The 11,729-nt window shown below is 42.0% G+C and overlaps 1 protein-coding gene across 1 annotated transcript in view; it reads left to right on the forward strand.

Moving 5' to 3' along the window:
- Positions 1 to 7,193, forward strand: part of LOC118385148 (lys-63-specific deubiquitinase BRCC36-like) — a 39,192-nt gene extending 31,999 nt beyond the window's left edge. The window contains exon 9 of the mRNA XM_052521049.1: positions 6,903 to 7,193. The gene's annotated coding sequence lies outside the window, so the exon portion shown is untranslated. The remainder of the gene's footprint in view (positions 1 to 6,902) is intronic.
- The last annotated feature ends 4,536 nt before the right edge of the window (positions 7,194 to 11,729 follow it).

Genomic DNA, 11,729 nt, shown 5'->3' on the forward strand with positions numbered 1-11,729 from the left:
AGAAAGTATGCTTGCTAAGGTCTATTCAACTTTGGTCTGACCAATCGGAATCCATCCTTCAATATTGTTTTGATCACGTGGACTGGGATATGATCTGGGTTACTATTTCTCTGAGAATAACATTGACGTATACACTGTGACTGAGTTCATCAGGAAGGGGATATTCCCATTATGACTATTAAAACCTAACCAAACCAAAAACCTTGGATAGATGGCAGCATTCACAAAAAACTGATACCGCGAACCACCGCATTTAACTATGGCAAGGTGATTGGGAATACGATTAAATACAAAACAGTGCAGTTATTCCCTCCGTAAGGCAACCAAACAGGCAAAACGCCAGTACAGAGACAAAGTGGAGTCGCAATTCAACGGCTCAGACACGAGAAGTCTGAGGCAGGGACTCCAGACAATCACGGATTACAAAGGATGAAGACCAGCAACGTTGCGGACACCGACATCTTGCTGCCGGACAAGCTAAACCCTTTCTTCACCCGCTTTGAGAATAACACAGTGCCACCGACGGGGGCCGCTCCCAAGGACTATGGGCTCTCTATCTCTGTGGCCAACGTGAGTAAGATATTTAAGCGTGTTAACCCTTGCAAGGCTGCCGACCCAGACGGCATCCCTAGCCGCGTCCTCAGAGCATGTGCAGACCAGCTGACTGGAGTGTTTATGGACATATTCAATCTTTCCCTGTCCTAGTCTGCTGTCCCCACTTACTTCAAGATGTACACCCGTGTTCCTGTACCCAAGAAAGCAAAGGTAACTGAACTAAATGACTATTGCCCCTTGGCACTCACTTCTGTCATCATGAAGAGATTTGAGAGGCTAGTTAAGGATCATATCACCTCCACCTTACCTGACACACTAGACCCACTCCAATTTGCATACCGCACCAATAGATCCACGCCATGCAATGGCCATCACACTGCATACTGCCCTATCCCACCTGGATAAGAGGAATACCTATGTCAGAATGATGTACATTGACTACAGCTCAGTTTTCAACACCATAGTACCCTCCAAGCTCATCATTAAGCTTGGGGACCTGGGTCTGAACCCTGCCCTGTGCAACTGGGTTGTGGACTTCTGAATGGGCCGTCCGCAAGTGGTGAAGGTAGTAAACAACATCTCCACTATGCTGATCCTCATCACAGTGGCTCCACAAGAGTGTGTGCTCAGCCCCCGACAGGGTCACAGTGGAGAATGTGAAAAGCTTCTCGGCATACATATCACTGACAACCTGAAATGGTCTCCCACACAGACAGTGTGGTGAAGAAGGCGCAACAGTGCCTCTTCAACCTCAGGACCCTGAAGAAATTTGGCTTGGCGTGTAAGACCCTCACAAACTTTTACAGATGCACCATTGAGAGCATCCTGTCGGGCTGTATCACTGCCTGGTACGGCAACTTTACCGCCCACAACCGCATCACTGGGGGCACACTGCTTGCCCTCCAGGACACCTACAGCACCTGATGTCACTGGAAGGCCAAACAAATCACCAACAATGACATCAACCACCTGAGCCCAAGCCTGTTCACCCCGCTATCATCCAGATGGCGGGGGCAGTAAATGTGCATCAGAGCTGGTATCATGAGACTGAAAAACAGCTTCTATCTAAAGGCCATCAAACTGTTGGCCTTTACCCATCACTAGCCGGCCTCTACCAAGTACCCTGTCCTGAATTTAGTCACTGTCATTAGCCGGATACTAACCGGTTACTCAAACCTGCACCATAGTAGAGGCTGCTGCCCTATGTACATAGACATGGAATCACTGGTCACTTTAATTATGTTAACATACTGTTTTACTCATTTCAAATGCACAGTTGAAGTCGGAAGTTTACATACACCTTACCCAAATACATTTAAACTCTGTTTTTCAGAATAAATTACATTTAATCCTAGTAAAAATTCACTGTCTTAGGTCAGTTAGGATCACCACTTTATTTTAAGAATGTGAAATGTCAGAAGAATATTAGAGAGAATGATTTATTTCAGCTTTTATTTCTTTCATCACATTCCCAGTGGGTCAGAAGTTTACATACACTCAATTAGTATTTGGTAGCATTGCCTTTAAATTATTTATCTTGGGTTAAATATTTTGGGTAGTCTTCCACAAGCTTCCCACAATAGATTGTGTGAATTCTGGCCCATTCCTTCTGACAGAGCTGGTGCAACAGAGTCAGGTTTGTAGGCCTCCTTGCTCGCACACACTTTTTCAGTTCTGCCAATACATTTTCAATAGGATTGAGGTCAGGGCTTAAGTCCTCAAGCCATTTTGCCACAACTTTGGAAATATGCTTTGGGTCATTGTCCATTTGGAAGACCCATTTGCGACGAAGCTTTAACTTCCTGACTGATGTCTTGAGATGTTGCTCCAATAAATCCACATCATTTTCCAGCCTCATGATGCCATCTATTTTGTGAAGTGCACCAGTCACTCCTGCAACAAAGCACCCCCACAACATGATCATGCCACCCCCGTGCTTCACAGTTGGGATGGTGATCCTTGGCTTGCAAGCCTCCCCCTTTTTCCTCCAAACATAACAATGGTCATTATGGCCAAACAGTTATATTTTTGTTTCATCAGACCAGAGGACATTTCTCCAAAAAGTACGATATTGGTCCCCATGTGCAGTTGCAAACTGTAGTCTGACTTTTTTATGGCGGTTTTGGAGCAGTGGCTTCTTCCTTGCTGAGCGGCCTTTCAAGTTATGTCGTTATGGGACTTGTTTTAATGTGGATATAGATACTTTTGTACTATGTTTCCTCTAGCATATTCACAATGTCCTTTGCTGTTGTTCTGGGATTGATTTGCACTTTCGCACCAAAAATCCTATAGAACTGCAAGTATCCTATAGTATTCAATGATTACTTTTTATTTCCAATAGAAGAAAAAAAAGGATTCCAATAGGATTTCAATAGGATTCTGATAGAGGTGACACAAAATCCTATAGGTGCTACGCTCGTTAGATGAATTAGACGGGTGCAGCGTGGTAGGCAAACATCTTACTTTGATTGAAAATGAACACCAACATTTAAAAAAAAAAAATACAAAACAAATGTAAAGTTCTGCAGGCTATACAGCAACTAACAAAATCAAGATCCCACAAACTAAGGTGGAAAACAGGCTGCCTAAGTATGATCTCCAATCAGAGACAATGATAGACAGCTGCCTCTGATTGGGAACCATACCCGGCCAACAAAGAAATAGAACACGTAGATTACCCACCCTAGTCACACCCTGACCTAACCAAAATAGAGAATAAAAAGGATCTCTAAGGTCAGGGCGTGACAATAGGACTGTAAGAATCCTATAGGATTCTATTGGAAAAATCACTAATCCTATAGGATTTTTTGACTAGGGATGCCATTCCATGAGAGCAGCATTTGTTTTTTAACTCGAAGCAATGAGTTCAATTGGTCCTCCATGACAACAAAATAATCATAAACAATAATAAGTCCTTAGTTGTGGGTCATGCTCAGGTTAAACAATTTGGCTAATCTATATTTCCAAGTGCTATTCTTGAAGATCAAGGGTTATTCAATTCATTGGAATGAATGGAAATTTGACAAACCTGATTTTTAATGTAAAGATATAACCTAATCGTATTGTTTACTGTATTAAAGTAGAATGCAATGGATTAGAAGAAGCCTATATAACCAACCCATAAAGTAAAATGCAACATCTATTAATGGCCAGCTATGTAAACTTTAACATTTATTTATCCTGCAATAGCCTAGATCTCTTTCAATTGGCAATATTTATTTTTGTCTCCTTCTAATGCCAATTAAGGGGAAAGTAATCTAAAAGTAACTGAAAGTAATCAGATTACGTTACTGAGTTTGGGTAATCCAAAGGTATATTACTGTTACTGATTACAATTTTGGAGAGGTAAGTAGTAACTGTAACAAAATTACATTTAGAACGTAACCTACGCAACCCTGGATACATCATTTGCATCATGAGCAAAGTCATGTATGTAGCCTATCATTTTACTTCCCAAATCAGGGTCTGATTTGGCTTCGCTGTATCGCAGCTGAATACTCCCAGCAGCCTACCTACAAAGGCTGTCCATTACAATATGGAAAAGCGCATGTCTCTAAATCTTTCAATAGTAATCCATATTACCGGAGCTTCATCTTATTACTATTTCTATTGCGGATTCGAGGCCGCAATTTATGGAAAATGTTAACACTTTGGAGATATCAATAGATGGCAAAGTCAAAGATACTGGTTTTCCCTAAATGTTTATGACAACTCCAGCTGCAGAACCAGCCATAGCCTAGCTCTTTTGAATACAGTGTAGTTAAACAAACCCAGCAACAACAGATAACATTAGCTAGCTAGATAAGGTTAGCGTGTTAGCTAGATAAGGTTAGCGTGCCAGCTAGCGTATTTGATGATGTTTCTCCACTCTACGTGGAAATCACCTTGATGTTCCTTCCCACCCCCAATTCGTGAATATGTATTGCTTGTGTCATTCTTCAGAGATGTAACCTAAACAAGCATTTCGGCTCTAGAACGGGAATTACGTCAGAATAGGGGGGGGCATTGGTCAGTGGATTACATCATTCTGATTACATTAGAAGTTCCAGTGCATGGTGAGGGGTCATTTGAAGCAGAGCTGTGTGCCGGCTATAACTAATAGTATGACCCCTACTGATGACAGCTCATTTTTCAGTTTTGATGAAAAAGTCTTGCTCTTATTGCTGGCCATAGCTCATACAACGGTTATTATGTCCAACAAACAGATGGTATTTTAAAAAACAACGCTTGCTTTTCAAGAAACATCACTTGCTTGTTTTTTCATGTTGAATGATGTAAAACATATGGATAGGATTTGCAAGTGGGAATTTTTGGTAACACTTTATTTTAAGGGTACCTAATAAACCATTTAGAAGGCATTTATAAATGGTATATTTCCTTAAAGATCCTGTGTTGTTGCTTATTCTTTTTCCAGGTTGTGGTACTAATGGATTGTCTACCAAAGGCATAACCATCTTATTGTGAGAAATTACACTGGTCACTCACAACATTTATAAAGTATTTATTAAGTATATCTAGGGCTCACTTTAGATTAGGGACTGCAAAAAGACTTTACTAATGATTAGTAAATGGTTTATGTGGGAGTAATGTGTAATGTGGGAGTAATGAGTAATAAATGGTGAACACAGAATTTGTACATTCTTTTTTAAAGGTTTATTAGATACCCTTAAAATAAAGTGTTGGCAAATTTTTCTCTCATGTTCTTTTTGGGAGATTTGTTCATCAGAATGGTATCATCCGCTCACCACTATCAAATCTCACCAGAAGATGTTGCTCTTGGTCCAAACACACACCTAACCAGCGCCTACAGTATATTCCGTCTTCCGGTTTTTCATGTAAAGGGGGAAATATGAAAAGAGAACATGAAAATAGCCAGACATTCCCCTCTTCCTCTTCTTGCCCATTTATTGATCTTTAGTTTTCTGAGGTTCATTGGCCACTGAGACTGCGGTTGTTTTTATGCTCCGTGTCAGAGGAGTGCTCAGAGAAAGATCTAATCCTGTGTGATTTCAGGTGAAAATGGTTGTAATAGGCACAGCAATGGTCTGTTTTTCAAACTGAGTGAAAACAGTAACAGAAAAACTGACATGAGACACTGGAGCTCTAACAGACTGTAAAGAGGTTCATTTCTACCAGCACCTTGAATGAAACTCCTCAAGGATCCCAGTGAGAAATAAATAGTGAAAAATAGATTATACCACATACAGTATCCAAACAGTATTCCCTATGCAGAGGGCAGAGGAGGATAGACACACCATCTTAGCAGGGTATGTGTCTACAGCTGGGCCTCAAGGGAGGGGATGCTGCCAAGTGGACAAGCCCCCCCAGTATCTGGAGAGTCTTGAGGATTATGGTGGTCATGATGGTGCTTAAATCTATGGGGTGCTGGGGGGATGGCTGTGCTCTGACACACTTCCTCACCGCAGAACAGGAATCAGTCAAGGATATCCAACCGAACATCAGTCATGCATGGGGAACAGCCAGCGAGTAGAATGAACTCGTTCATCCGTGCAGCTCCCGAGGGGGATATGGGGGATGAGGAGGATGGGGAAGGAGGGGGATACTGGACAGACTACAAGTACACAGACAATACAACACACACCCAGAAGACTGCCATTATTTGAAGGGAATTTCACTGGGCCTCCAGAGTGGCGCAGCGGTCTAAGGCACTGCATTGCATCCCTTGAGGCGTCACTACAGACCCGGGTTCGATCCCGCAGCCGGCCGCGACCGGGAGACCCATGAGGTTGCGCACAGCGTCGTCCGGGTTAGGGGAGGGTTTGGCCGGCAAGGATGTCCTTGCCCCATCGCGCTCTAGTGACTCCTATGGCGGGCTGGGCTCATGCGCACTGCCACAGTCGCTAGTTAAGCGAGCACTGTGTCAAGAAGCAGTGAGGGTGGCCATATAAGAAATGAGTGATCAGCAAAGCAGTCAAAAATACCTCTGCTCAGTTAAGCATTTGAATGTTTTTCCCCCATTCTTCCACTTTAAATCCAACTTTCTTGCTCTCTCTGCACTCCCCCTTTCTGCCCCCCCCCCTCTCTCTCTTGTCCCTCTGTTCATCTCCCTGGCCCTATCTCTGTCTCAATGATTCCCCTTCTCTCTCTGTCCGTCCCCCCCTCTCTCTCTTGCTCTCTCTCTCTGTCCGTCCCCCCCTCTCTCTCTTGCTCTCTCTCTTCACGCCCCTCCCCCCTCTCATAAGTTGTATATTTTATTGTGTTGATGGTGTTCATGTGTATTGTGTATTTATGTATGCTGTGTCAAATAATTCAGCATTAAGTGCTATTGATGCTATTTGAATTTGAAATAAACCTCTCTTTCTCTCTCAAACTCTCTCCTCCCCAAGGACATTGCACAGCTGTGAATCCATTTGCTCCACGAGGGACCACCATCCTGTCTGCGGGACATAGAAGGCTTCCACTCCACAGCTGATCCATGGTGGAGGCACTATCATGGAGGCCAGCTGCAATAGCTTGCTTACAAACTTGTTTACATATCATAACAACAGATTTCATAGACACTGTATGTTGTCAAAGGAGGTCTTACCCATTTTTACAGTATATATCATGACTTGTTAAAGTGCCCTTGGCTGTCTGAAATGCAAAGTATTAAAACATTACAATCTCAAGATAAAGAACATACGCAGCGAGGAGGCTACTTGTTTACATTTCATTACCACATCCAACATCCCATATTCAGTGGGATGGTTATACTGCATAGGGCCTCCCTTTCTCCCTTTATAAAATCACCATGGTAGCTCTCTGACCCAACAGGGAGGAGAGTTAAATGAAAAAGAAGACACTGCTTTTATGAGAGAAATTTAGCCATAAATGAGAGCGGGTGTGAACACAGAGATACCCTGATGGGGAGGAGAGTCAGAGAGTTCATTGTAGCAGTTATAGCCTCAATCCAGCCAATAATGATTCAACACTGATTGGGGCCTAAGTCTCAGGCTGCAAAATAATTGGGGAAATGTTGTATAGCAAGAAAGCAAACAAACAACAAACTTTGAACCATTTGTCATCTTCTGTTTCGATCTTCTATCAAAATATATACAGTGGGCCCTGAGGGACCAATAAAAACTGCACAAAGAGAGACACTCTGTGAGAAACCCAAGCACATTAAAGAGATTTTCTGGAAGTTTCGTATAATTTCAGCCAGTAGTTTTGAAAGTACAGCTCAAGAGCCAAAACGGCTCCCCGAAAATGTTGCACAATTGTGTACAACCCCATCACGTCATTGCTCTCAAGCCTCTGTAGCGTGTGCCCAAAGAGATTAAAAAACTCTATGGTGTTCCTGTGGTGTGGATGTTGGGTGTGTATGTTAGTCTCACCCCATGCAACCTCATTGGACAACACTGGGCCGACCTGATCCCCGCCTTCCACTTTAACCTGGCAAACTCATTGGACATCATTCCACTTGCCAATCAATATTGTCTATCACGTTTGATTGTTGCAGGCCAGTTCCTGACTTTACGTAGTTGCAAGTATGGTCTCATCAGACTAGTACGGAAAACAAGCAAGTGAATGTGATTATGTATTTTTATACAATGGAAAAGTTATAGTTATATGTTTGCATTACATTTCCTATTCCTTGAAAGTTGTGTATTGATTATATATAGCATTTGCCTACATGATGAATGATGATCGCTGGAAATCAATTGCAATGTTGGATTATTACCCCATACCTGTATAAAAACAAATATGTCTGTCTATCAATAATGACAAAACACCTGGCACTGAAGGCGGTGTAGCCTGATGACTCAGGATTATGCATGTCAGCTGCAACAGCAAGTAAAATCTATCTTAACGGAGAGCTTCAGTCTTAAAACGGGTGGCTAGTATACAGTGCCTTGCGAAAGTATTCAGCTCCCTTGAACTTTGCGACCTTTTGCCACATTTCAGGCTTCAAACATAAAGATATAAAACTGTATTTTTTTGTGAAGAATCAACAACAAGTGGGACACAATCATGAAGTGGAACGACATTTATTGGATATTTCAAACTTTTTTAACAAATCAAAAACGGAAAAATTGGGCGTGCAAAATTATTCAGCCCCCTTAAGTTAATACTTTGTAGCGCCACCTTTTACTGCGATTACAGCTGTAAGTCGCTTGGGGTCTCTATCAGTTTTGCACATCGAGAGACTGAAATTTTTTCCCATTCCTCCTTGCAAAACAGCTCGAGCTCAGTGAGGTTGGATGGAGAGCATTTGTGAACAGCAGTTTTCAGTTCTTTCCACAGATTCTCGATTGGATTCAGGTCTGGACTTTGACTTGGCCATTCATTTATTTTTGAACCATTCCATTGTAGATTTTGCTTTATGTTTTGGATCATTGTCTTGTTGGAAGACAAATCTCCGTCCCAGTCTCAGGTCTTTTGCAGACTCCATCAGGTTTTCTTCCAGAATGGTCCTGTATTTGGCTCCATCCATCTTCCCATCAATTTTAACCATCTTCCCTGTCCCTGCTGAAGAAAAGCAGGCCCAAACCATGATGCTGCCACCACCATGTTTGACAGTGGGGATGGTGTGTTCAGGGTGATGAGCTGTGTTGCTTTTACGCCAAACATAACGTTTTGCATTGTTGCCAAAAAGTTCTATTTTGGTTTCATCTGACCAGAGCACCTTCTTCCACATGTTTGGTGTGTCTCCCAGGTGGCTTGTGGCAAACTTTAAACAACACTTTTTATGGATATCTTTAAGAAATGTCTTTCTTCTTGCCACTCTTCCATAAAGGCCAGATTTGTGCAATATACGACTGATTGTTGTCCTATGGACAGAGTCTCCCACCTCAGCTGTAGATCTCTGCAGTTCATCCAGAGTGATCATGGGCCTCTTGGCTGCATCTCTGATCAGTCTTTTCCTTGTATGAGCTGAAAGTTTAGAGGGACGGCCAGGTCTTGGTAGATTTGCAGTGGTCTGATACTCCTTCCATTTCAATATTATCGCTTGCACAGTGCTCCTTGGGATGTTTAAAGCTTGGGAAATCTTTTTGTATCCAAATCCGGCTTTAAACTTCTTCACAACAGTATCTCGGACCTGCCTGGTGTGTTCCTTGTTCTTCATGATGCTCTCTGCGCTTTTAACGGACCTCTGAGACTATCACAGTGCAGGTGCATTTATACGCAGACTTGATTACACACAGGTGGATTGTATTTATCATCATTAGTCATTTAGGTCAACATTGGATCATTCAGAGATCCTCACTGAACTTCTGGAGAGAGTTTGCTGCACTGAAAGTAAAGGGGCTGAATAATTTTGCGCGCCCAATATTTCAGTTTTTGATTTGTTAAAAAAGTTTAAAATATCCAATAAATGTCGGTCCACTTCATGATTGTGTCCCACTTGTTGTTGATTCTTCACAAAAAAATACAGTTTTATATCTTTATGTTTGAAGCCTGAAATGTGGCAAAAGGTCGCAAAGTTCAAGGGGGCCGAATACTTTCGCAAGGCACTGTATATATATAAACTATAGGAATTGTAGGCATTGTATTTGGGACAAATAATTTGCTTAATCCTAAACCTCCTATACATGTTGCAATGAATACTGTTGCAATTGAGCAAGTTGAGGAAAATGAACTGCTTGGTGTAACCCTGGATTGTAAACTGACATGGTCAAAACATATTGATGCAATGGTTGGTAAGATGGGGAAAGATCTGTCCCATTGGCAATTTTAGCATGTAAATCTTGGTGGGGCAAAAAAAAATAAAGTGGGATGCATGCCAGCAAAGCCACGACACAACACAACACATTAATTCCATTATAACGGTGACAAACGGTGCCCACAAAAAGCTGTCTCAACATCTTACCACTGCTAAACCTGGCTATCAGCAGAGCCTTTCTGTCAGCGAAAGAGTTAATTCAGCCTCATTTACTGTCTTTCAAAAAAACATAGTTGACATGGCTGACTTGCTTAAACAAATGTGGTTTCTAATGACAATTGAGATGTACAAACTATGGCACAAGGCGACAACAAGCAGATAAGAGGAAATCCTTCATTTCAATTAATTAAGACATTAATGAGTGAGCTAGGATGGACGTAGTCAATATAACTATTTGTTTAGCACTTTTGAAATGTACAGTGACAGAATTCAAAATATGGGCCATTCTTACAGTGTTCTCCATGTACACCAAGTCAGAACTGTAGGATAAATAAATAAAGGGGGCATATAAAGCAGACAATGTAAGCTCTTACAATATTTTATGATTACATTTCTATAAAACAGGTTATATGCTACATGTGCACCACCAAGTCAGAACATTAGGCAAAATTAAGAGGGATAAATTGACCAAATTATTAGGTTGAAGCACATGGGCTACTAACATCTTACACTTAGTATTACTTTCTTAGGTACTGTATACATATCCCCCTGGATTTTGGAGCTGCCTTTCTCAAGAAAACAAAACACCAACGTCAACAGTGAAGAGGAGACTCCGGGATGCTGGCCTTCTAGGCAAAGTTCCTCTGTCCAGTGTCTGTGCTCTTGTGCCCATCTTAATCTTTTCTTTTTATTGGCCAGTCTGAGAAATAGCTTTTTCTTTGCAACTCTGCGTAGAAGGCCAGCATTCCGGAGTCGCCTCTTCACTGTTGAGGCTGAGACTGGTGTTTTGCGGGTACTATATAATGAAGCTGCCAGTTGAGAACTTGTGAGGCATCTGTCACTCTAATGTACTTGTCCTCTTGAGCAGTTGTGCACCCGTGCCTCCCACTCCTCTTTCAATTTTGGTTAGAGCTAGTTTGTGCTGTTCTGTGAAGGGCGTTGTATGAGATCTTCAGTTTCTTGGCAATTTCTCACATGGAATAGCCTTCCTTTCTCAGAACATGCACAGTAGTACATGGAACTCTCTTCCACATCAGGTAACTCAAGCTAGCAGTAAAATCAGATAAAAAAACGGATAAAACATCCTCACGGCACAACGCAGATTGTGAAGACACACACACACACACACACACACACACACACACACACACACACACACACACACACACACACACACACACACACACACACACACACACACACACACACACACACACACACACACACACACACTAATAATAGAGTATGATGTATTGTTTTATTACGATGTCATTGTTTTATTCCTGTGTGGACTGCTTGGCAGCAGCTAATGAGGATCCGAAAAAGTAAAATACAAATAATGTGTGAATGT

Source organism: Oncorhynchus keta, chromosome 6 (genome assembly GCF_023373465.1).
Source record: "Oncorhynchus keta strain PuntledgeMale-10-30-2019 chromosome 6, Oket_V2, whole genome shotgun sequence".
Taxonomy (NCBI): domain Eukaryota; kingdom Metazoa; phylum Chordata; class Actinopteri; order Salmoniformes; family Salmonidae; genus Oncorhynchus; species Oncorhynchus keta.